This window comes from Pezoporus wallicus, unplaced genomic scaffold (genome assembly GCF_028554395.1).
Source record: "Pezoporus wallicus isolate ANWC-B61680 ecotype Strahan unplaced genomic scaffold, APGP_CSIRO_Pwel_v1 contig_7066, whole genome shotgun sequence".
In the NCBI taxonomy this organism is placed as follows: Eukaryota; Metazoa; Chordata; class Aves; order Psittaciformes; family Psittacidae; genus Pezoporus; species Pezoporus wallicus.
Genome location: NW_026640426.1, coordinates 116,116 through 142,136, shown reverse-complemented (window position 1 = coordinate 142,136; position 26,021 = coordinate 116,116). Strand labels below are relative to the sequence as shown.

At 40.9% G+C, this 26,021-nt stretch overlaps 1 protein-coding gene across 1 annotated transcript in view; it reads right to left on the bottom strand.

Moving 5' to 3' along the window:
- Nucleotides 1–26,021, bottom strand: part of EVL (Enah/Vasp-like) — a 126,007-nt gene that overhangs the window by 37,030 nt on the left and 62,956 nt on the right. The gene's annotated exons all lie outside the window — the stretch shown is intronic.

Sequence of the window (26,021 nt, the reverse complement as noted above, 5' to 3'; positions counted from 1 at the left end):
TTCAAGGTTATTTCTTGAAATCTAACATAGCCCTGCCTTTCTTCCCACATTTCTTACAGCAGTGCTGTTTCAGATCCCCAGCATACCCCTGCAGCCCCTCTCTGTGCTGATCCCCTGCTTGGAGGGCACGTTGGCGACATCCTGCCCAGTGCTGAGATGACTGGACAGTCCGGTTTGGAAGCCGCGTATCAGCATCAGCGAGGCAGGTGCCTGAGCTCAGTGCTCTCAGAGGTAAGGCGTATCTTTTCAGATACGGTATTTTATCAGTGATGATAATGAGCCAGTTGGGAAAACTTAACTGGGGAAGTGGTAGATTCTCTATCACATGCAGTTATTAAATCGAGACCGTGGCTTTCTAAAGTATGCCTTTCTAGCACAAACAGAACATTAGCTTCCTGGTAAAGAATTTATGTTCAGAACACTGTAGGTCTGAACACAGAGGTTACAGTAGATGTCTTTATTGATCTCTTCTGACTCAAAAATCTAGGAATCTAGCGTCATCTGTTATCACTTCCTTTACACCAAAGATCTCCTCGACTCTTGTGGGAATCCATTAAAACTAAAAAGCCTGCCAAGCTGAGAAAATTACAACAGTATTTCCAGCTGCTTTCCCCAGAATTTTACAGTAATCCTTCCCCTGGCTCCAAGCAAGACTTGCCACTTTTCTTATGAGCACCTTGAGCAAGAAGCATGGTCAGGTTGTTCCTCTACTGCTCCTTATGGGCAATCCCCTCTTAGGTATTGCCAAGCCACTGAAGGAATTCAGAAGTTCCCCTTGCCTTTCCTGACATGGATGTAAGAATTTCTTTGCAAGTCTAGAAGCTGGCACCACAATTCATACTGAAGAAGCAGCTGACACGACCAAGTAGAGCCTACCAGGCCTGCAAGCAGCTTGCAGATTTAAGTGGTAGCCTAAATAAGAACCACTCTTGAATGTCATTCATAACAAAGCCAAAAAAAACTAGCAACATCCTGCACTTTTCTCACATGCAGAAGTGCCAAGCAGGAGGCAGCTCTTGTTATCTGACTGCCAAGGACAGGACCTGGTTGAATACTCCCTCCCCACCCCCAGCACAGACCCACCTGAGCAACTGAGAAACGTGAGCGATTCTGCATCGTGCTGATGAAATTCTTAATCTACATGTCACCCAAGCTGAACCACAAAACACGGCTGCCTGCCCTAGTTATCAAATGACCTGAAATTCAGCACGATCATCTGCTGTAACAGCTGGTTCACTGACACTGAGAGAAACTCCTGCCTGGCTGCTGAACCAGAGGCAGGGCCAGGAGACCAGGGACCTGGAATGCACACCCTCCAACACCGAGATGCTGCTCCCATCCCCCTGCATGGCACAGCCTCAAAATGTCTTGTGTTCTTCAAATTCTGCATGCTGACTTCTTCCTCTACATATTTATTTCTCATCTGCATCATTAAAAAGAGATTTCAGAGACCTGCCAAAGTGATTTCAGAGTGATTTCAGTGCCGAAGAGATTTCAGGGACACTCCAAAGTGGGGGAAAATAATGAAACATCCTTCCCTAGGAATTAAAGCGAAGGTGAGGTTGGATCTTATCAGTTTTCTTTCTTTCTGCCTAGGGTGCTACATAAAAAATACACAGCACTAACAATTTTACTTCTTCTAAGTGTAGCAACTTACAGAGGAACACAGCACAAAACATTAAAATGATTGTCAAGAGATAAGTATCCAAAACAGCAAAGTTATAGAGCTAAATAACTTTGACAGATGGTATGAATGCTTTTTTAAGAATGACTCATGCTCAAACACAGTGATACTTTCTGAAGTTGCTTTGATGCTCACACCAAGTTACATTTTTCTATTCAATTAACTAAAAAAATCTAATCACTTATTAGTCTATTTTTACAGTTTTATTACTGTGAAAGGTATTATTAGTGAAATGTATTACTCCTTAATAGTATAATGTGCAGAATTAGATGTCTTTTGCACTTCTTCCCCAAACAGGAATGAAGAGTGAAAGCTAAAAATAATAGCAGCCTTCTGGGGCCTACAAGGGTGCCAGAGAGGGACTCTTCATCAGGGACTGTAGTGATAAGACAAGGCATAATGGATTTAAACAGAGTAAGTTCAGGTTAGATATAAGGAAGAAGTTCTTTACTGAGAGGGTGGTGAGGCACTAGAATAGGTTGCCCAAAGAAGTTGTGAATTCTTCATCCGTGGCAGTGTTCAAGGCCAGGTTGGACAGAGCCTTGGGCTACATGGTTTAGTGTGAGGTGTCCCTGCCCATGGCAGGGGGGTTTATACTAGATGATCTTAAGGTCCTTTCCAACCCAAACCATTCTATGATTCTATGACAATACGTTATTGAAAACCAGCCCCTCACCTGGAACTCAGTGGTACTCCTTTGAATCCAATGAACATGATTTCCTGCTAAATTGAGCCTAGATGATGATGATTTCTGTGCTGATGTATCCTCTTGGGTAAACAGCATTTTCCTATTCCCTAGCTGAAATGAGAAATGAGGACTGCACATGTTCTGAATGTACTGTGTCTAAGTCCTTGAAAGTCCAGTAGTTTCACATTGCTAAAGTTGTGCTTAAGCAGCATCTGCCCTTTGATTTTCACACACATAGCTGGTTGTAGCTATTGCTACAGCCCATATGTGCATAAGCAAGACCAAAGTTTGGGCTGAACGTATGACTTATTTTCTGTGTTTACTTCAAGGTATGTTTCAGACTCTTTTCTTTAGCAGAGAGAACATACTTTGAGAATATAACTACGAATATTGATTATGGACATACAAAAAGAATCTGAAATCATATGGTACCAAGACTTTAGCTTAAGTATGCATGAACAAACAATGTAAGTAATATTAGATGTATGCTTGTATTTTTCTTGTTCTGCAGTCTTTCCTACACATCATCTTGAATTAAACAAATAGAAACTCCACACTAAGCAGCATCATACCTATTTGTAGTGCAAAACATTTCTCCATTGAATTTCAGTTTTTATATTTTCTCCTACAAATAGTGTTACCATTCTACACAGTAAACACAGATTATTAATATATATGGGTAATTTATATTAAGCCCATTATTTGGCTTAATATTCTTGTTTGAAAAAATATTATGAAAATAAACATTTTTATCCATATTAATAAATCTTTTACTTGGGGGCTACTGTCAATGATGTCTTGGTTTTATTTTTAGATACAGTTTACTAGGTGATGACAAATACATGCATGGAGTTACTCCCTGTCCTGGACTGATCCTAATCTAGGCAACTAAGTCTTGATCTTCTAATAAAGGATTCTCATTTGCAAGGCAGGGACACCCTCCAGCCATACTCCCATTAGGCAAGATCACCCATCAGCCAGATGGGGAGGAGTGCTGCCAAGCCCTGAGCCTTGCAGTGTCCTGAGCCTTGATTTGTGAGACAGACACAAACAAAAAATACACCAAGGATGCCTCAGTGAAACCCAACGCACAGAAGTCTTCCCACTTGGGGTGTTTGTGCTGCTGTTGCAACCATAGGGAAATCCCTGTCTCTGTCAATATCCTTGTTTTCATCTCATGGAAGAAGGCAGTGGTGAAGACATCTTATTTCACAGTCATGTGCTTGCCTGATTTGGGACAATATGCTTGAAGTGGTAGACAAAGACCCAGTTCTGCAAAGAGCTGAGTTGTGTAGAGCAGGAGCCATTACAAGGAGTCAAGAGAACATGAAATCAGCACCGTAGTATATAAATCGCTCCACAAGTACTCCTCGTCATTCATCTTAATCCTACCTAGAATTGTTTTGATACCTGGAGGATGTGTCACAAAAGCCTTTTCTTAAACCCCTCTGTCATTCATTAGTTGTGCTGGAGCAGAAGCCAGAACACTGGTATTGGACAATTCAAAGTGTCCTGAAGGTTTGTATTACTTTTTCACCTTCTTAGGGCATTTGTTAGACAATTCTTTCCATGTCTGAAGTCAGATCAGTTTAATTTGTCTTACAATTGTTTAAAAAAAAAAAGTGCTCTTTTATTTTTTTGGCTGGTAATAGTAATACAATTATTATAAAGCTCCCTGCAGCAGAATTTTAGTCTCTACATGACACACAATCTCAAAGTGTTGCTCTGTGAGCTACAGACAGGCTACTTGGGAAATGTCAGATGAGGTGTTTGGCTTTCAGCTCTATCGCAATGGACAGCTAATTAAATGCTTTGCTAATAATAGTATCCTATATTTGAGGAGATGAGATTAATTACTTGTTAAATTTCAGTGGAGTTCTGCAGACATGTCTGCATATTCCTGATAGCTAAACCAACTTTTGTTTAACAATACAGTTTGCTCTCATTCCTATTTCTCTAGTTCAGATGTATCTTTACTAAACATAAAATGTCACTGATGGAAAGAAATAAAGGAATCTGGTGTTTCTTAGCTAAAGCTCTATTACTACACAAAAAGAAACCATGAAGTCAATACAGTAACAGCAGACACTCATCACACAAAACCCCCAAGGGAAGTCAATGGAAATCCTTTTACTGACGTAAGGAGAAACAAGACAACACCTAAGATTGTTGTAATTATAACATTATGTTTTCAATTTGCATGTAATCTATGGTTGCCACAATACTGACAAGTTCATTACTTTCAACATATAATTATCAACACTTTGACAGTGAGCAGGTAAACTAGAAGGCTCTTTGGTTCCCAGGTTCTTTGGGAAACACTGGAGTTTCTACCCTACACACTCCACATTCTCAGGAAGCACAGCTGTGATTTGGAGATATGGTATATACCCTACATTAAAAGAAATACTTCTTGTTCATGGAGCAGTAATGTCATTTGTTTCATATCCTTAGGGTATGCCTACTCAACATGGCAGGGTCATGCCAAGGTGGCACGGCAACCCAGGCAAGCTACCTAGGTGCAGGGTAAGTGCTGTACCCCACTGGGTGTGCTTCTATTCCCACACTGATTTCTGCACTGTGCCAGGGAGATGCTGACTCCCCCCATGTTTGACAGGATGGAGCTTAATGTAGAAACATTCGTGTTTTGCTATTCTCACCCTGACAAGATATTTTAAATACTGGCCTGGAAGGAGGAAAGCTGAGATGAAAAGCAATATAACTCTTCTGTACCTAACTGGCCTTGAGTCAACTCTGCACCTGTAACACTGGGTCCAGCTCTGGACCCTAATACAAGAGAACCATTGACACAGTCATATGATCCAGTGGAGGGCGACGAAGATGCCTGGGGGATGCAAATGGCACATGCAAAGGGGCCAGGAGAGTTGTCTTGTGCAGCTCAGTAAAGGGAAGGTTGAGGAACAATCTCACTGCTGGTGCACATGCTGAGGTGTTTTATGATGGAAAAGGCACAGCCCTGGAACAAGGGCTTGGACATGTGGCCATTCTTGGCAATGCTCACTGGGAAAAGGCCTTGAGCAACCTGATCAAATTCTGAATTGATTTTGCTTTAAGCAGTTGCTCGGAGTAGATGATCTCCAGAGGTTCCTAAATAGCTGTCTGAAGACACTGAGGAAATTAAGGAAGCAAGTATCACTGGTCTCCGCAGCATATGGAGAGCAAATAAAGGTACTTCATCTGAACATGCTTTTTATTGCAAAATGAGTTATCTCCCAATGCCGTGGGGTCCACTGAGCAGCTTTTACATCTTAATTAAGGTAGGTACTTCAAAGATAATTCAGCATTTAGTACATAAGTATACTTAATATTCTCCTAAATGGTTTCCTGAATTTAAGCTCTGCTGTTACAGATGACCTCATATGAAACAAGGGACCAAAGGTAGGATGCTGATTTAGTATTAAAATTCCAAAAAGACACAATACTATTCTATATGCTACAGCAAAGTAGTCCAAGCCAAACAATTTATGTTCATTTAATAATAAATAATTTCATGAGAATGTGACAACTCAGGATCTTTGACCTGGAACACTGTTTGCAGAATTCAGAATTCCCAAATGAGGTGGTGAGCTAAATGAAGACAGCTTCTCCGGTGCTACTTTAAATCTTTCTGTGTCAAAGAAGAGTTGTTCTAGGTTATGATTGCTCTTGTAATTAAAAGGGGGTTCTAGTACAGATAAGGGCCTCTACTGCAAAACAGCACTCATCTTTGTAAAGGAGAGTTAAAAATTGAGAGCTAAAATTGATAGTGGTAAGTAAAGGGAAAGAGATACTGAAAAAAGAGAACAGCTAGTGGCTTAATGAAACTTGCCTTTGAGCTGCATAAAGAGACACATCTACAGCTTCTTGCAGCTTGTAGGAAAATGCCTTGAGCACATGCGATGCAGGGGTTACCATGGCAATTTACACACAGTCATACATCATACAAGATCTTGCAGCTCTTTTCCAGTTTAAACTCCCAACTGAAAATATAGGACTAGGCACAAACAAGCAATCTCTTGTCTGTATTGTGAGAGATTATTCATGTGTGTACTTCCACAGATGCCAACTCATGACCTGTGGTGAGTGACCATCCTCATATGTGCAGGGGTTTCCAGTCTGGAGCAGCTGGTTGCGCTATACCTCCATGCTGCCAACTAAAAACCAAGCGTGTGTGTGTGTGTGTGTGTGTGGAGTACTGCATAGGAAATCTCCTCTCTGTAAGAGATGTGACTGAATACACCATAGGGATGCTCTTTCTTTCTACCCCTTCCACCTTTTTGCATGGCATTCTATTTCATGGTAATGTACAGCAACTCCTGTCAAACTTTGTACTGCACCATGTCTCTAGGACCCAGCGCTGCTTGCTGTACCTGCAACCTGGCACTAGAGAATCATCTGTTAGTGCTTTGTGCCTGCCTGAATGCCCCACATGCCCATCCTTGCTCAAGCCCTTCCGGTCCAAAATTAGGGAAGAGGGGGGCAGAGTAAGGAAATCTGGGGGACAGCTGCAAGACTGAAATGACAGAAGAATCTTCCTGTCCTGTGCCTCTCTCATTGCGTGTCCTCACCAACTGACTGTGGGCAACATTGCTGCCTGTTTGAAGACAAACTGAAGATGAGGCAAGAATGTGCCAAGCTCATGGAGGGGATGCAGGCTGCAGGGTCAAGAATGGTGACAGGCAAGGGAGGAGGCATCCACCACCATGACTGGCAGGTGATGCTTCACTGATTTGGGTTGCTTGGGAGCCTGTGTGGATGTGCAGCTGGCATCTCAGTGAGCACCCCAAAAAGCCCTGCCATAACTTGAGAGAGGGTGCGTGTGAAAGACCAGAGTCTGACCCAGGGACAGCACAAGAAGAAAGAGTCAACAGATCTGGACATGCTCAGAAAGGATGAAAATGGCAAAAAAACAGATGTTATTCTCAGGTCTATGCCCAGAGGAAAAGTAAGAAGAAAAATGGTGCATAGGTCAGGGCTCTCAGCTGCCAGGGCCATTAACAGAGGGACAACAGAATGGGTGAGGGATTGGGCACTGCAGACAGAAACTGCGGCTCTGCTCAGGGAGAATGATCTCAATGTCTCTCAAGGGCATGCTTCCTTGTGATCTTTCTTTCTGACAGATACACATGCTGTGTGCAGCTGTCATGCTGTTGTGTGATATCTTGATGAATAAATAAAGGTATGCTTGACTGAAGATGGGAATGACAAGAAGCAACAAATGACAAGGAAACACAAAATGAAAAATTCCCCTGATGATGAAGGTCTCTCTCTTCCAGAGGTCACACTCTCATCAGTAACACTGCACAATGGCTGAGGTCACAATTTCACTCTCAGTGAAACAGATCTATAAACTACTTCTTACCTGTGATAATGTGACTGTGCCCTGAACTGCAGAGCTCATGGCAACAGAGCAGTGTATGGCCTTTGTGGAGCTGTCTCGTGGCCCATCTCCTTCCTGCCCCAGGGGTTTAGGACACTTGGGAAAAAAGTTGGCAGCATAGTGAGTCCTCTCAATGCCAACACTTTGCTTTTCTGCACTGTGATACTACAACACCATTTGGAATCCTACCACTTAAACAGAAATCTGACCTGTTGCATTTGACAACTAAGCAAACACTCAGCTGCAGTCCTGAAACTGGGGTGGAGTGAATAAATACAAGTGATGCATTTTAACAGCAGACCTGGAAGCATCATTATATTGTGCTTCCACTTTAACAACTGAAAATAAATAATTTTCAGAATATGGATGTCTGAAAGACTTTATGTTGCTTCTGTGCCAAAGCACAAGATTTTTTGTCAGACTTTCTCTACATGTCATCTTTTACTGTCCTAAAAAAGGCACAAATTAAAAAGGAAAATATTTCTCATTTCTTGGTCTCTTTTCAGTTCATAAGGAACCTTTCAATATCATTTAGAAAATGAAATTATACTCCTTCCCCCCTCAGAATGGGAATTTTAACTCAAATAAACCTTGGCAGAATAATAAAATCTATTATTTTTTTCTAAGACATCTAGTGCTTTTAGGATGATTGAACTAAAAGCGTGGAAACCAAAGCCTATCCTCTTCTCATTGACAAGGTTTAATTTGGAGAGGCTGAATACATTTCTGCTTCCTGACTAGCTGATACGCTTTACTCATGGTTTCCATTCAAATAGGACAAATCCACAAGGCAGGCTCTTTGGCTTCAATTCGGAGACCAACAGACAGCTTTTTGGATACACATTCTGGACCAGCTGGAACCAGAGGGAAACTGGTACCTGTAGGCTCATAAAAAGGCAGACAGGGCTTGCTTTTGAAGGAGATGAAGAGTTTTTAATTCCCAAGACAGCACAGAGCACTGAGCTGCTCAGGTCTTCTCATACAGCTGCATAGCAGTCACTTGCTCATTCCTGAACTGGACTTCTGTCTTGAATGGAAGTTGAACAAGGGAACAAAGAAAGAAAAAAAACCAAGAAAAGTACTCCATCCTCCTCCTAGTTCCCTCAGCAGTTACTTACTCCATCCCATCAGACATTACACATACGTAACTTACTGCATGTAACTACACATACATGACTGAGCTTGCTTTAAATGGTGTCCCAGAGCAAACACATCCTTCCTCATTTCTGCAGAAAGTACAAGGAGAGAAAATGCTACCAGAGCCCACAGCAGGCCTGCTGTCAGCTTACTACAAAAATATCAGAATATTCTAATAAACCAACTATTAAACCTAACTTGCCCTGTTAAACTTGCAATATGCACTTGTTCTAAGCTGGCACTACAGATCACCACCAATTCTCATTGCTGAGATAGGCCACCCCTTCTGCTTTGATCTGCTCAGAAAAAAAAAAAAAGGAAAAAAAAAAAAAAGAAAAGAAAAAAAAGAAGGAAATAAATACCACACTTTACAGCTGGAAAATAAAACAAAATGTAGGTATAATTACATATCCGCCTTCTGTTATACAGAATTTAATTATATAATGGCTCTGTGAATCTCTTCACAAAGCTCAAATGCAAGCGAAAGGTGAAATTGAGCAGAGGTCAGCTGAATTAGCAAGTAGAGACAGCTTCTCAGGCAAGCCACATTAAAACAGGCCATTCAGAAAAAAACATTCATGCTGCAATCATTTCATGTATTACACTCAGTCTTCAACAGGAATAGAGAGTGTTTTATAAACCTGCTAGTCTCAACAGATTTGGCTTCCACCAAATGTGTAAATCAGAAGATACTACACAAAGCCAGTGAATGGTACAAACCTATAATTTATTTGAAATAAAAATCTGGGTGAATATGGAACATTATTCACATATACAATGCAAAGCCTATTTTTATATCCATTCCATATACCAAAGGATTTTAATGAACGGGAGCAGGCACTTTCATCTGATAATATGTCACTGCAATTCAACATAGAAATCCACCAGAAAAGCGCGTACCTTTCATAACTGTGTTTAATTCACACAGGGAATAGCATAGGACCTTAATCTGACATGCAAATGAACATAAATCCTGAAATAATACTCTCTCGACATAGTCATCATTGTAAATGTGTCCACATCTTCACTACCCCAAAACAAAGATCTATTCTGAGAAGACAAAGCCCTGCCAATAACTCCTGAAAGTCAGCTAATGAAAGATTTTCATGAAAGACAGTCATGACAAAGGACTTCTTTCCTTAATCTCTGCAAGGCATTTCAAGCCCACAAGGTGCAGCTGTTATTCCTCTTTTAGAGACAGTTTCATACCAAGGGCTCCTGGCTATTAAGATTGTTTGGCCATTTGACTGACTTGGGGGATTTAATTCTTTTCCAATGTACTACAAGCCGTGTTCACTGAGCCCTATCAAAATGCACCACTTGATTCCTAGCAGTGGAAGTATCTCCTTTTAGGAGAACTGTATATACCATGAAAAAATACCACCTCAAAACACAAGTTTTTTTGTTTTTTTGTTTTTTTTTTTTTTAATGCTGTGCACAAAGAAGCCAGCTCAGATGCTATGCTTCACCCTACCAACAAGTTGAATCTCAGGTTTGCTCTCTTTTAAATAAAAAGCCATTGACAACATGACCAGAACACTTAAGTAAAAGCACTGGAAGTCCATTCTCTACCAGCAACAGGGAGAAAAAAAGATTGATTTAAATTTGCTCAGGCCAACCACCTCTGTTGACAAAACCATTGCAGAGGACATATTCTGAACAACTCGGATTGTGGTAGCAGAAACCCTACAGGCTACAGTTCATCCTCAAACACTTACATTAATAGGAAGTTGCATGAAGGGAAAAACATGCTCCAGCTGAAAGAAATGGAAGAAAATGAGATTTAACAGTAACTTCTGTATGCACTGAGCTCAGTGAAAAGGCTGAAATGTGGTGAGGAAAGCCCAGGTAAAAACACTTCAAAATCTCTGACCAAGGTTAAATTGAAAATAGCCCAAACCCACTTAAAGCACATGTAAAACAGAAAACAGAGGCATCCTTATCCCTTTCTCAGTGCTGAAGAAAAAGGACAATGAAACCCATAAATCAGCTGATTAGCACAACTGCTTATAAGGAACACAGGATGAAACAGCCCCAGAAATGACACCTCAAAATGATGTGTTTCCATCCATTCTGCACCCAGAAATAGGAAGGCCAGTAGCAGGGACAACCCTGGGCAGGCACATGTGGGCATGGCCAGGGGGCAAGGGCAAGGGCTTCTGATTTATACAGCTTTCTACTCCTTACATCCGCATTCCTTCAGATTTTATGTATACATTTGCTTAATTTTATATTAGCAATATATTTTATATATATAATAGTTTATATTTTATATTGCAAGTTTCTCCTCAAAACCACCAATGAAAAAAGATACCCTTTCAGAATCATTTTAGATGATAAAAACACCAAACACCCCACTATATCTGTTTCTCATGTAAGTTGAGAAAATACTGGTTTAATTTATGTGGTGTGAAAGCTGACAATATGTTTTGCAGTTTTGTTTAAATAGCTACTGTTCTCACGTTAGCTGCAAATGAATATTACTGCTAAAAATAACCCGTTAATAAAAATAATGTGAAATCCAGCAATTCAAGATACTGCTGACCAGGAATCATTACCGTGTTACTGCTTCTAGTACAGCAGTGAAAAAAGAACTTACAGCAAAGTTTCCAGGTTTAATTTAAAAATTTAATTTAAAGACAATTTGTGAATTTGAATAGAATTGTATGGGGGTTTGGTTTTGAGTAAAAGATATTCCTTTTCATTAAAAATATCACAATGTTTCATTCCAGCTTAAAAAAAGCAACAAAACCGGTGTTTTCTTCATGTTTTTGTAATTTACTTTGAATTTCAGCTTTAAAATGAAAACAAGAAATAAAGAGTAGCTTGAATTTCTCTTTCTTCTGAATTGGAAAGCGGGATTTTGCTATTGCCCTCAAGATAACCATTATTTGCATTTGAAAAGAAAAGCGAAGCAGAAGGTAATTTGAGAATGAAAAATGCATGCTTTATCTTCTTGGGAAAGTCAAAAGTTCCATTTTGATTTTACTAAAATGATAGGTACAATCAGATGTAGCACATTTCTGGGTAAAAGTTTTGGTTTCTGTTAAGAGAACCTTGAAAACCACTGAAAACAATTTTCCCACCACTGGTGAAATGGTGACTTTGATGAGAAGTCACCATTGAGGAGAATGATGAGAAGGCTGCGTGGAGACCTCATAGCAGCCTTCCAGTATCTGAAGGGGGGCTACAGGGATACTGGGGATGGATGATTCATTAGGGACTGTAGTGACAGGACAAGGGGTAACGGGTTAAAACTTAAACAGGGGAAGTTTAGATTGGATATAAGGAGGAAATTCTTTCCTGTTAGGATGGTGAGGCACTGGAATGGGTTGCCCAGGGAAGCTGTGAATGCTCCATCCCTGGCAGTGTTCAAGACCAGGATGGACAGAGCCTTGGGTGACATGGTTTAGTGTGAGGTGTCCCTGCCCATGGCAGAGGGGTTGGAACTGGATGATCTTAAGGTCCTTTCCAACCCTATCTATTCTATGATTCTATGACTTAAGCCCCCCCCCCCCCCCCATGCCTGGTGTAGACCTTTCGGTGAGTTCATCAGCCTTGATGGGCCTCTAGAATGCTCCAGAAGAAATACATAAATCTGTTGTCTCTGTAATTTAACAGACTGGACCAGCACTTGCATATTCAGCCCCCAGACTGGACCAGCACTTGCATATTCAGCCCCCGCTGAAGGGCCCAACACACTGAGTAGCTGGCCTTTACAGCATGGGCAAAATACATCTGTGCACTGCTCAGGTTTTTTCAATAGCTTCTCAATGTATCACTGTAAAAATAGTCTCCTTGTGTATTAAGGCTTGCTGACCAACCCTCCAGCCCCCAACTCTAACAGCTGAATTTAGTTGTCGCCTGCCTACAACTTTCTGCACCATTTGCAGTGTCAGGGAAAACATTATTTAAAAATACAGCGGTGTTGAAAGATCTAACTGCAAAATAATTGGATCTAAGGCAAGAAATATATACAGCACGACCCTAGCTGGACAGTTTCTGGACATGCCAGTAAACTCTGATAAGCAAAAAGAATGCAGTTTTGGGGTGCACTCTCAGGCTGATGAGATAATGAAAGGCCACCCAGGGGCAATTTCATCTGCAAAAATATCACTGCAAGAATAGTCAAAAAATACAGTTACTCCTGACTTACAGGAATGTCACAGCAGATAGCAAAAAAAGGAATCAAATGCCAGCTCGCTAAAGAGCGATACATCTATGTTTATTGTTCAAGCTTAAACCTGGAACTCTAAATATTAGATTTAGAGTGATCAGAAAGGTCAGAGAGCTGAAGAATGAAATAACAGAAAGCATGAGGCATGCTTCCCTTTGGATCCTCCTTTGTTACACTTTTCAAACCCTTCTTCCTTTCACAAACCAGGGGTAAATTCCTCACTTATCTCAAAGGATCAGGAGTTTTGCTGCTGACTCTACAGGGACCAAGCTTTTTCCTTGTGCTTCCTGCTTCTGCTGCAGATCCAGAAACCCTTCCACACTTTGGCCCTGCATCTCCAGAGTGCTGCAGGGAGCAACTCACATGCTGCTGGTGCCCTTTGGCTCCCTACATCCACCCATCCCTCCATCCCCGCACAAGGGTCCCCCTCCTGCAGTGTTGTGCATGCCAGCCTTTGCATTAGATGTGCCACCTTTGTTAGTCATCATCAGCACTTAGTGATTTGGCAGGCTCTGGAGGACACAGAAAGGCTTGTTTCTTTTTGTCCAAGTTCAGTTAGCCTTGCTCTTTTGCTGATTCAAAGTGTTTTCTTTTGCATTTAGCAACGATCCTGTAAGATTTCCTGGCAAAGCACTGAGAAGTGAAACTGAAGTGTATGTATTTGTAAATGATGAAGGGGCATTAGTTTTAAATGTGCAAATAAGCACTCAGATCTAAATGTGCAGTGTCATTTCTATAGTGGATGACAATACTGGTTGCCTACGGTACACCAGAAAAAGAAAAAACAAATGTCTATAAACTAGAATTAAACATCCATTAAAGTTCAGGACAATTCATATTCAGATGAATTTCTGACAATATTCAACCTTCTGAACATCCTCCTACCCCGGTCCACAAAGCACTAGACTGGCACGTGGGTAGCTGCAGTCCTGCTCCTCTTTGCCATGCTGCAGGAAATGCTCAATTTCTTCACAAGAACAAGCAAATTACATTTAGTGAGTTCAAGCAGTCAAGAGATGACAACCCCAATGACTTGTAACCGTATGTTCGTTTTTAAAGGTGTGAGAAAAGCCAAGATACTCCTCCTAGTGAACACCCACGTAGGCTGTAAGTACAGACAACACCAACTTGCATTTATCACCAGCTGCAAAGACACTGCCACACTATGTCGGCTTTTGTGTTGCAACGGCTACATTGACAGCACCAAGAGAAGCCACACAACCAGCTATGGGTATGTTAAGCCTGCTCCTTCCCAGAATGATACCTCTGAGCTTTGTACCATGGGAAGTTTACTATCAGCTTCCACCTCTTGTAAGTTTGAGCTCAGTATTGAGAGTCTGAACTTACCGTCTGAAGTCTACGACCACAGAAGACAAAGTCTGAGGAAGCCTGGAGCAAGAACATTGCCTGCATTGGCCAGGAAAAAGGGGTTTGGAAACATTAACTTACCATACCTAACTTTGGGGATCCAGGCCCTTCTGAAAATAGCAAGTGTTCTCTAATGTCTATATGGCTGGCTCCCTCCCACCTAACCATTCCTAACTTCCACACTCTTTCAGGAGAAACAAGATAGGAATGTCAGATCAAGACTATCAGATCCTATACTTCTCCCAGTTCCCCCAGTGTATGTCTCTAGCTTGTATGTCAAACCTTTAGCTGGCAACTTCCTCAGCATGGCCAAGGCACATATTGTCAGTTCAAATACTAATACAACAACAGATTTACCCCAACAATGTTTTTATTTGCAATAATTCATTGCAGAAAGCCATTCACAATAGTTACACTAATTTGCTTTGACAACATTATACAAGAGAACACTTGTAGATGACAAATCATAGCTCACTGCCACCTACTACAAACAACTGATTCTAAAATTTCTGCCTTATAAAACACATTGGGATTGTCTCTTTTGCACTGTCTCCTGGGCAGTGCTTTAGAAGCTTGCAGACTTCACGTGCAATGTAGTTTTAGAGCTGCTCTTCTGTTTAACTCCTGCAGTTGATAGTGGGAGCACGTTTATGAGAAGCACCACTAAGCCAGCTGCCTTCCAGGTTCCCCACAGCAGCATTCTGCTAATTTGCAGAACACCACTAGAAAATTAGAAGAATTAAATTTGTAATTCCCTTAGCTCCTTCTCATGCCCTCTGAGTCTTGTGTAAGATCCAAATGAAAAGGACTTCCATACATTGAATTATGCATGGTCTTAGAGTCAAATAAAGTTATGTTCCCATTGTAAGAGTGATAGCTCCACTAATTATGTGTTAAAATACAATCATCTCGCTATCTATTACCTGGATGGTTGTGGTACTCTGTAACTATTGGCCTCAAATTCACAATCATCTCCTACACAGAGTTGAAATAAAATTTACTTTTCCCATGATATGGGTACCTGGTTTTGCAAAGTACAAAATTTGTTTAATTATATTGCTGGGATAGGATGCCATTAGTACAGCAATAGTTCCTTCATGGATGCCTCTGTCAGTGCATATTCCCCTCTCTTACTGGACCTTCAGATGAGGAGCAGTGGTGGGTCAGGGTGCTCAGTGCTTACCTGCAGACCACGGGTGAACTGCCTTCGGGGCTTGCCACTGGTTAAGATAAGGGAAGATATTAGTACATATTCTTGTCTATGGAAATGGTTATGAGTTTATGCTGTCTCCATAAAGGAGAAAGGGAGACAGACATAAAAAAGGATGACTTAGAAAGGACTCGGAGGAATGCACTGGAGATGAGAGCAAAAAGCACTGGGTAGTTACAGTAGCACATGGAACTGAGGGCATCAGTCTGAATGACTATGAAGTATCAGCTCTCTGGCCCACATATAAGGACTAATTTACAGCCAACAGCTTTTAGTCTAGCTGCCATGGGTGATTTCTCAGAGGATTCAGAAGTGTTTGGTTAAACAACAGAGATACCGGCAGGAGATACACAGAGAGCGTTCACTGCTTCAGAGAAAAGTGAAGAAATGGAGCACTGCTTTGCAGACACAAAGAGGAGGATGCTTCTTCACATGTCTAAGACAGGTGAAAGTGCAGGTGTTGAGCATTTACTTGTGCCAGCAAAGGCAATGCTACTGGAAGGCCATCATCCACCCCACAACCCTTGGATCCCACCAACCAGAACTGAGAACAGAGCACTCAGTAGCTCTTGGGCACTAAACTGGCACCTCAGTGAGATTCTGGGGAAATTGAGAGGAGCACAAGATGAGTCTCTTATGAAAGAGTTAGTCAATATTGGAAAATGGGTTATTTAAGCACTTGATTCTCTCCCTTAGCTTAAAGAATAGGCTTGCATCAAAATAGCAAAAAACGAGTACAGTAAGTAATTGCTGTTAATTTCCTTGCATTTAGGGAATAAGTAAGTTTAATTTTCTCCCTCACATTGCTGTGCCTGCAGCATCTACCCTTATTATCTATGTTTGGCACAGACGAAGACGTACACTCAGTTTCAGGCGCTGCACTAACCAGCAGAGGGAGGCCCTGGAAACCAGCAGTGAAGGGAAAGGAATTAAAACTGATGTTTTCTATAGAGCACTCTGGAATACTAATCAAGACCAACAGATAAAGCAATCCATGCAAGTCAGATTGATGGTGATTGCTTTGCAGGGTTTGTTTTTTTTACCAGTAGAATTGGAGCAGACTCTTAAATGCACCTTCAAGACCTGAATCACTCTGCCTTCTCCTTGCTGTGCAGCTGAGCACGTACAAGTGCAAATGCTAGGCTCTTTGTGAACTGAAATCACCTGTTAGCAGATTACTTTCTTCCTGAGCTGCAGGATGACTCAAGATTGTTCCAGTTTATCACGGTTGTGGATTGCTCCCTGCTGTGTCACAGGGACTGTGTGGCTTGTTGAGCCACCAGCCAGCAGCACAGGGCTGCATCCACACTCATCACCACCAGGTGAGCCGTCCTTGCTCCACGGATTGGAAAATATACAATTGTTGTAGGTGAGATGCCTAGAATTTACATGGCTGAAATTCAATTAAACGAATCCTATTTTCAGCTGCATTGCTTCATTAGGATTTATTGGAGAAATTACAACAGTCATTGCCATAAGGGTCTGAAATGCTGCTTGTAGAATGCAACACAACCTAGAGCTTTCAGGTCCCTGGCAGTGAAAAATAAGATGCTGGATGACCACATGGAGTCACCTAAGCAGGCAATTAATAGACTTTGGGTGAGCTCCTGGGGATTACCAGCCAGCAGCAGAAGCTGCTCTACATGCTTTGCTGGCAGCAGCATATGGCGATTCACTTGGTAGGTTGGAATTAAGCAGTAGACTTTCCCCTCAGCTGAGCCTGCCTCTGTAGAGGGCTGCAGAGCTGTGTCCTCCCTCCTCAGCTGCACTGCTGGCAGTGCCTGTTCAGTTCTCTGGTCCTACACACTGTGTGTTTTTACCAGGGACACCTTTTTAGTGAGTGTTGCGCATACAGCGTTCTGTGGCACATAATGAAAGCAGAGTTTGAAAACAAAATACAAAACATGATCAATTTTACACGTGAAAAATCCTCTCAACCCAGCAACTTATTCCTGACTTCTATCTATATATGTGTGAATTCCTTGCTGAGGTCACTCCTGGTATAAAATCCAAAAATTAGCATGTACAAAGACTTTCTGTTTGCAGAGCTCAGGCAGTCGGAGAAGTGATAATCTGATGTGATGAACACACACATGAGGACACGCACAACGCACATGTATTCCTACAAGTTTTCACTAACTTTCCAAGAGAAATCCATGGAGCATCACGAAAAATACAGCTTATGCACATTATTTCCCACATCCCTAATTTATTACTATTAAACTAGACGTTTAATTATTATTGCCATTATGAATTAATTATAGCATAATTAGGAGGAATTAATCCATTAATTAGAAACTTTGGGAGAGTATCATAGCAAAATTTTCATGAACCAAAGAAGGGTTCTTAGCAGCAATCCCTTACAGTCAGTGACAAAAAAGAGAAGAAAAATAGGCTGAATTTTGCTTACAGCTGCCTGATAGAGACACTTAAAATGTGCAACTGACTGTTCCAGGAGCATCTGGTACTGTTCCTTGGCCACACAGACAGCCCAGCTCAGGTACAAAACACTGTGCTACAGATGCCCACCTTTTTACTATCGTCAATGGGATGACTGTGGTCACACAATTACTACTTGTTTGGATCAGGATCACAGCTAGGAGAGTGTGTGAATTATTGCGTAGAGACAAACTATTATAAGGTCTGGCTCTTAGCTAGGAACCTGGGAAGTCTACTAAATAAAAAAAAAAGAACCAGCTAAGCAACTAATAACCTAAACCTATCTTAATCCCCACATGTTTGGATATCTCATCCCAAATTAACCACTGGTATAAATTATCTAGTACCCAAAAATTAGCATAGCATACCCATGAAAAGTATAAGTAAAGGAGAGGGCTAAGACAAGAATCAGACATCATTGTCATTATCAGAAGGCACCATTTCTGCAAGATGATTTAAAATGAATACAATATGTATTCCTGTGTTATGTATATTCAGATACTGTAGTTTCCATACAACCTCTTAGAAGTTTCTAAGTTTCTATAGTTTACTTTTCAGAAAATAAAGTGCATTTGGAGGAGCACAGCAACATTGTGAAAATCAGTCTGGCTTGGCTGAATCAGGTTACAAGTGCCTATCAGTAGTTATCACTCTTTGCGCATCTGGATCTGTGTAACTACCACCACAGCACAACACGTGGTCATTCATTTCTTTTAAGAATAACAGGATCCCTTACAGTATTTAAAATAGCTGATTTATTTTCAATATACTTTCTCCTATTTTCTTCTAGTGAGAAAAAATTCATAGAATGCTCTTTTCAACTTATTCTATAACATTATATATTATGGACTATACCAATATTTAACTTTAAGAATGGTGTGAATCAATTTGAAGAGCGGGGTGAGATGTTCATGTATGTACAGAGGTAGACAGAGCATTGCTCTGCATGGAATTACAGCACCTCTAACTCATGTATGGTCTGAAAAGGAAGACAAACTGCCTTAGAAAAACAAATTCTTCTTTTTACATAAATGAAGTCATGTTATTTTAGAGACTATCCCAGGACACTGAATATCAAAGAACTTTAAGAATGACAGAAAAGGAACGTAACATGGAAAGGTTTGTTAAAAAATCAAATCTCTTCCAAGAAGCAATTTCTCTTTCACTGGAAGAAATCAGATGCCCAATCAATAAATAAATGTCCCACAGACTATTACTGTTGAGCAAAACAAAATGTACTGAGATTTAACATGCCAAATATGGCATTGGAAAAGGTAAAGGGAAAAATACTGTTCTCATCACAAAAAAGCCATTTGCTTTTCATATGCTTGTTTTCTGTAGAGCTGTGGCCTGCAAGCGCAGACTGTGTCCTCATGAAGAGGGTAAGAAGGCAGGCTGGGGTGTAAATGCATCCCTTTGCTCATTGCCTGCACAGGTCAGTGGAGCAGAGCCAAGCAGAGTTTCAGAAAACAGGGTTTGTGGGCAACAGCGCTAAAGAACCTTGCTAGCAGAAGTCTTCACTTCCAGTGTGCACGAGACTCTCTTAAATCTCTCAACAACATTCTCCCCCCCAGTTTCCTTCCTGAAGCAGTTTTTATCTAGTGAAGAATTTAGCAAAACAAAAAACATCAGCGAGAGACTCAAGAGCCATTAGATTTGTTATGCTCTTCAAAGAACAGAGGCACCTTTTGTTGTTCGACATGCAACAGCAGCTCCAGCGCTGCTGCTGCTCTAAGCAGGGGTATAATAGAGTCTTGCAGAAAAGTGGCTAAGATGCATACAAACAACATGCCACGGGCTTTTATTAACATAACACTGGGAGAGCACTTCACTGCCCTGGAAAACTTTCTGCTGTGGATCCTGTCCATTGGAGGGATTGAAAAACTGATTTGAAAAAAGTGATGCCTATTTCTATACAGCAGAATAAATAAATAACAGTTAGAGACTTCCTGACAGATGAATAATAGGAATGATATTTACAGTTCTAACACTGTAACTAAAAGGAGTCTGTAACCCCAGTTTATCTATTCAGGAGTTCAATTCACATCCTGCGCTCCAGTCAGCTGGAGCTAAACTAATGCAGAAGATTAACCAGCTTTACTCACTGCTTCTTCCAGATGGGTCAGCTTCTTTCAGTTCTGTTTTTAAACATGTTTCTCTTAACATGAACTCAACTTATGAAGTGTGCCCAGGTTCACATAAATGTCATATATAAATGTTCATATAAATGTCATATATCCACCACAGGAAACACAGGTTAACCTGAGAAGAGGGCACTGAGCTGTTCTGCAGGCAGGGGTGGTTTGCAAGGAAAGAGCCCATAATTCCAGGAGGAGAAGTGTTGGTTGATTTGGAAACATGGGCAGTGGGCTTTTTTTAGGACTGTCAACCCATCAGCACAGTAAGAGCCTTGGGAGCATGACACAACAAGTGCTGCTATAGCCCGAGCTGATGTTTTTCAGCTGGGGTCACAAGGGACTTATGCCCTCAGAGGGTCAGGCAGAGGGGGATGCACTGAGCACATGGCAGGGAAAATAAATTCACACTTAGTTTGCTGGGTAACAGCTCATCTCTGTCCAGTTCGCAAGGAAAGAAATTTATTCCTATAGTAAGAAATATACTAAAAGATTATTTATAAGTCAAGTGGATTTTTTCTGGAACAGTTCCAGAGATAAAGCAATGCAGCAGATGAACAGAAAAAAACTCAATCTTACTTGAATTTTCCCTTCCTCTTCATTGACTTACAAAGTGCAGCAAGTTAGATCAGAAACTGCCCTATCTGCAGACCATTTCTGAGCAACCACAGTTCATATTGAAACTGGAGTAGGCTGGAAACCTGTGAAATTCATTTCTCTAAACCCTTCTCTGGTACTTTGGAAAGATGTCACTTGGGAAAGATTTATTCTCCTGGGAAAGCTTCTTTGTTTTCTAAAGGAGCAAAAGCTTTTTGTACTTTTAACATACACCCAATTAACCATTGCCTGTGGGTTGCTATTTTGGCTTGCACTAGGTGTCTGACCACATGGATCATATTTACACTAGTAAGTTTAAACATTTGCTATTTACAAGTTCTCTAAGCCTGCATTATAAATAGGGGCAACTTCTGGAATGATTTGGGCAGCAGAATGACACGCTTACAGTCCTGCATTGTCTACACAGCATGAAGTTACACAAGTCTTTAAATACTATTAGCACACTTAAAAGTACAATGTGCACAGAATATACCACCTTAGTGGTTTATAATCTGCACCAACACACCTGATAACATGGGAAATGAGTCCACAGTGCAGTATGCGAAGCATCTTGCATTCAGCACAGATCCCTTTACACCAGCACGGTTTTGGAACCAGCTGGCTGCAAGTGGACTTTGTGTTCCGTGGCGGGTCCCCTCCATTATTGATGAGTTATTTTATGTATTATGCAGTACTGTAATGAAGATGCAGTCTTTTGTCTTCCCACACTGTGTCCTCTGGGGTGCTGGGGAGTCTTGGGGCAATATTATCAAATAAAACAGTCACTGCATTGTAGAAGATGAATGAATGCAGCTGACTGACTTTCCCAGCAGTTACACTTTAGTGACACCGAAACACAAAGAGATGTGGGGCTAGTTGAAAAATTCTAATGAAAAATGAACTGAATATAACATCACAAAACTATACAAAAAAACCCACAACTTGTGTAGACTTTCATCTGAAATCCAGTGACCATAATCTCCACACACAGCCCGCACTGACACAAACCTTGCAATACTTAGGGCATCTAACTTGGAGAGTGAATGTATGCTATATGCTGCCAATTTACCTGCTGTTTGATGAATCAATGCTTTATTCTTCTATTTCTCCCCTTATTTTGGAGGGCTCAAAGTGCTTTCCAAAGAATTTCCTCCCAGCAATACAGAAATGCAGTCATTTCTGGATGAGGATACGAGCAGAATGACTGAAGGAATGGAAAAAGATCTCAAACTCTGAAGAACTTAATCAAATCCATCTATGGGAAAGGGGACTGGAGAAATACATGTCAAATAATTCACAATGGTGGAAAAGAAAAGCCAGCAGATCTGCTAATCAGAAGAGGAGTGAGGAGCAATCCTTCTGAGCGCCAGAATGCCCCCCCTGTAGATAAAGCTGGGTCTGTGAAACTCCGCGTCATAAAGCACGGGGCTGAACTCTGCACCCTCCATGACCTATACGTCTGTATTATGTGGTCTGTGAGCCAGAGTGTGAGCCAGAGCAAGAAAATAGCTTTCTTACAAGCAATAAAAAGAAAAAAAATAAAAATAAATCCATATTCATTTTCTTCAAATCTTTCCCCTACTATTTCATTCTTGCCTGCAACTTCTCCATTCTTAGAGAAGACAGCTGACCTCTTTAACTAACTCTGCAGCAATAAGGCTTTCTAGCATGTAGTATTTACATTTTCAAATAAGGGGGGGGGGGGGGGGGGGGTTGCATTGCAAGTCAACAATAACTATCCAAGTCCCCGGGGCAAAGACATGAAAAGAAAAGCAAAAGTCCATGATATGTTACATTCCCTATGCCATAAACAACATTTACCAGTAGTTTGTATAGATCAGACTCTCACAGATTCTCCAAGAGATACTAAGCCCTTAAGCCATGGAAGCCCAAGATGACCTCAGAGCTGATCACGCCAAGCCACAAAGCCAAGCCACTGCCTCCTTCTGTGGCATGGAACCATGGAGGTGCTGTCAGGACCCAGCAGGGAAGCAAGGGCCGTGTCTGAAGTAAGCAAATAAGGAAGGGAAGAAATGAAGTCATTCCTTTGCATGTCCCAAGCAATACAGGAAGCAAAAAGGGAGAGAAAATAGTCTCAATCTCCCTGTCAGGCAAGTGTAACCACTCACCGGCAGAAACACACAGTGTGTATAGGCTCTGTTAAACCCCACAGAAAGAGTTACCTTCGTCACAGGCACCAACAGCTTTTCTACAAAATTATGCCAGGGAAGAACTTACCCACTTTAGCTTATTGATTTCCTCACCTTATGTCCTACTTCAATAACCGTGCTGTGCTGCCACAGGTCATTGCATTTGTTAAAGCTAAGAGGATATAAGCCCTGAAGAACATGAACCTTATCTGCTTACCAAACAGCCTGCAGGCAGGATCTGTGCAAAATGCCTTTCCCACAGTATCAAGAAGGGGTGATGCTCTGTCCCTAGTGTAACCAGGCTGCAGGTGACAAGGTAAGCTGGTGACACTCCTTGCACGAGGTAACTTATGCCAATAAAAGGTCTGGCTTCACGAAGTGAACACCCATGAAAGAAAAGCAATTTAATGGCAAAGTCACTTGTCATATTAATGGTCTTACTAAATGACACCATTAAAGAACCATAAGCAAGAGACTGGTAATGAGCAAGTCAATGTTATCATTTGCTCTCATTTTCCAGGCTGGCTCAGGACCAATTCTTCATTTTTTCTTGTAAAGGAGAACAGATTAAAGAGACTTGTAAGGAAATCAAAATAATTAGGCATATAAACAAGCTGGCAGGTAAAAATTGTGATTCAGTGAGGCAACTGTCAACCTTCAAAGAAAGGATGGTACACATTTGTACTATTACATCTTTTTAGTCCTATTTGATCTCATTTCAGAATACTCCTAACATGATCATTAATGTCCTTACAAAGTACAAGTCTGAGCTGAGTATGCGTTCAGCTCCTGCAGTGCAGGGCTTGCTTCACCCCACCCTGAGGATGCACACTGGGAGAGGCTCCCACCACAGCAAAGCACTGAGAAACTTGGCCACATGTAATATGGCCAGCCCTCCCCATGGGTAAGAGTATGAGTTCATCCACTGCAGAAATAACAACTACACATCAAGTTGAGAGTACGGATTTTTTCCCAACTTTCTCAAACTTTGGGGTATCACACTCCTGGGAAGAATCTCTCCCCTGGGATGATTTTGACACGCAACCAAGGTTAACACAGGCTGGATATAGGATCTGATTCAGCCATTTAACTGTAGGCATTTAACAAAGCAGTTCAGTTTTCACTGGTGCCCCATGTAAGTAGCAGAGAGAGATCAGCACCTGCAGTGAATGATCTCTGATACTGTAGTCTCTTGTGAGGAAGTGGGACAGTATAGTAATTCTCAATGCTAGTTCATAACTGTATATTCATTTGAAGTGACTCATTCATTTGAAAGTCAGCATGGCCTAAAAATTATTTCCAGCTCCCCAAAACACAGACTACTATAATTTCTTTTAAACTAATTCAGCCTAACGCACCATTCAAAAACCCACACCACTGCTCTACAACCGAACTAGTTATGTTCCCAAATCTTATAGAACCCTGACTCCACGTCTGCTGAAGGTACGACGCAGTCTCAGATTTTCTGCTGTAGTCTACCATGATTAATTTTAGTCTATGTAAGTGGGTGGTAGAATGAAAGGAGAAGCAGTCATGGAAGCCAGAATCTGTATCCAACTATGGGAAGATTAGCAGTACCTAAACACAATAATATCTCAGCAGGGAATATATGAAACAAGTAAACATTAGAAATAGCACATAAGAAATAGTGTGTGTAGCATATCCCAGCCTGTAGAGCTACCAGACAGATAGGGTATTCTGCACTGTGAATGTGCCAGAGGGAACCTCTATTTAACTCTCCAGGTTTGATTGAGGGTTTTATTAGCGTGTAAGCTGTTCTGTGTGTACAAAAGCATTCCTTAAAGCCCACATCCATCTGCATAAGCACATGAGCAACTTTAATACATGGGTGCATAGACATAATACATACTTTCTTTCCTAATGATTTTTCCATGTGAAAAAGCAAGCCCTAATGCACCATGTAGGCAGCAGAATGGATGGAGTATGCAGGCAGTGGCAGTGCCTGAAAAGATGTATGGATATGTGTGTTTATGTGAATTCCTATCTGCATTAATTCATACCCACAAAAACTTATGGGCTGTATGAGCCTAGAAGAGCAGATCTGAAAAAACATTTTACACCTTATATCCGCTATGCACTTCTGCTGTCAACTCACATGCTGAGATCACTGCAATAACTGGGAAATTTATTATGACATAAAAGTCCTCAATACAATCTGTTCTCAATGTGTAGCTAATGTAATTTTAAGGATAAATATTTATATAAATAATTTTTATTGATTGATACAATTGATAAAAATGCATATTTTGTGAACTGTTTTTATAGAATTAGAGGTTTTTACTTTGGTGTGTAAATGAATAAAAGAATACTCCACAAAATGCAAATTATTATTAGCTGTATATTCATAAAGAAACCTAACAGGCTTTTCAAGTACTCAAAAATACTTCCTTAAAAATTCCTGTTGTTTTTATTAGGAGTAGCTAACGTAACTAAAGTATCCAGTTTAAGATAATTTCTTTCATTTTTAGCCTAAGACCAAAAAAATCCTTATCTTGAGACTTGTGTTTCCACAAGGCACTTGCCTGGAACAACCTCAAAATCCTGTGAAAACCTCACTCCCTTTGACAGAAAGAGATAGATGGGAAGACAAAAAAATCCACAAAACAAACTTAACAGCTTTTGGAAGAAAGGCAGACTCATCATAGACAGTAAACCAATCACTACATCAAGACCACAACTGAAATATCCAAACATTAGGAGTCTCATCTGGTGGTCTAAAAGGGTTGAGCACATATGAGTAACCAAAGAGCTCTGCACTCTTTACACTTGAATGAGTTTAGGACGGGTGAGTGTTAGCTAGATTTCCTCCTGAAGTCTCCTGCTGTGGCACAACTGTAGCTGAAAAGGTTCAAGCTGAAGAAGTCAGAATTCAGTTCTAAATATAGCTCAGAATTTAAGTCATTTATTGACTTTTGATTTGTCAACTTAAGGGGATGAACAGGAACAGCAAAAGAAAAATACAAACTTTTATATCACAAATACACCTCTTAGGAAGGCATATTTTTGCATTGAAGATTATCAGGAGACAACCCCTC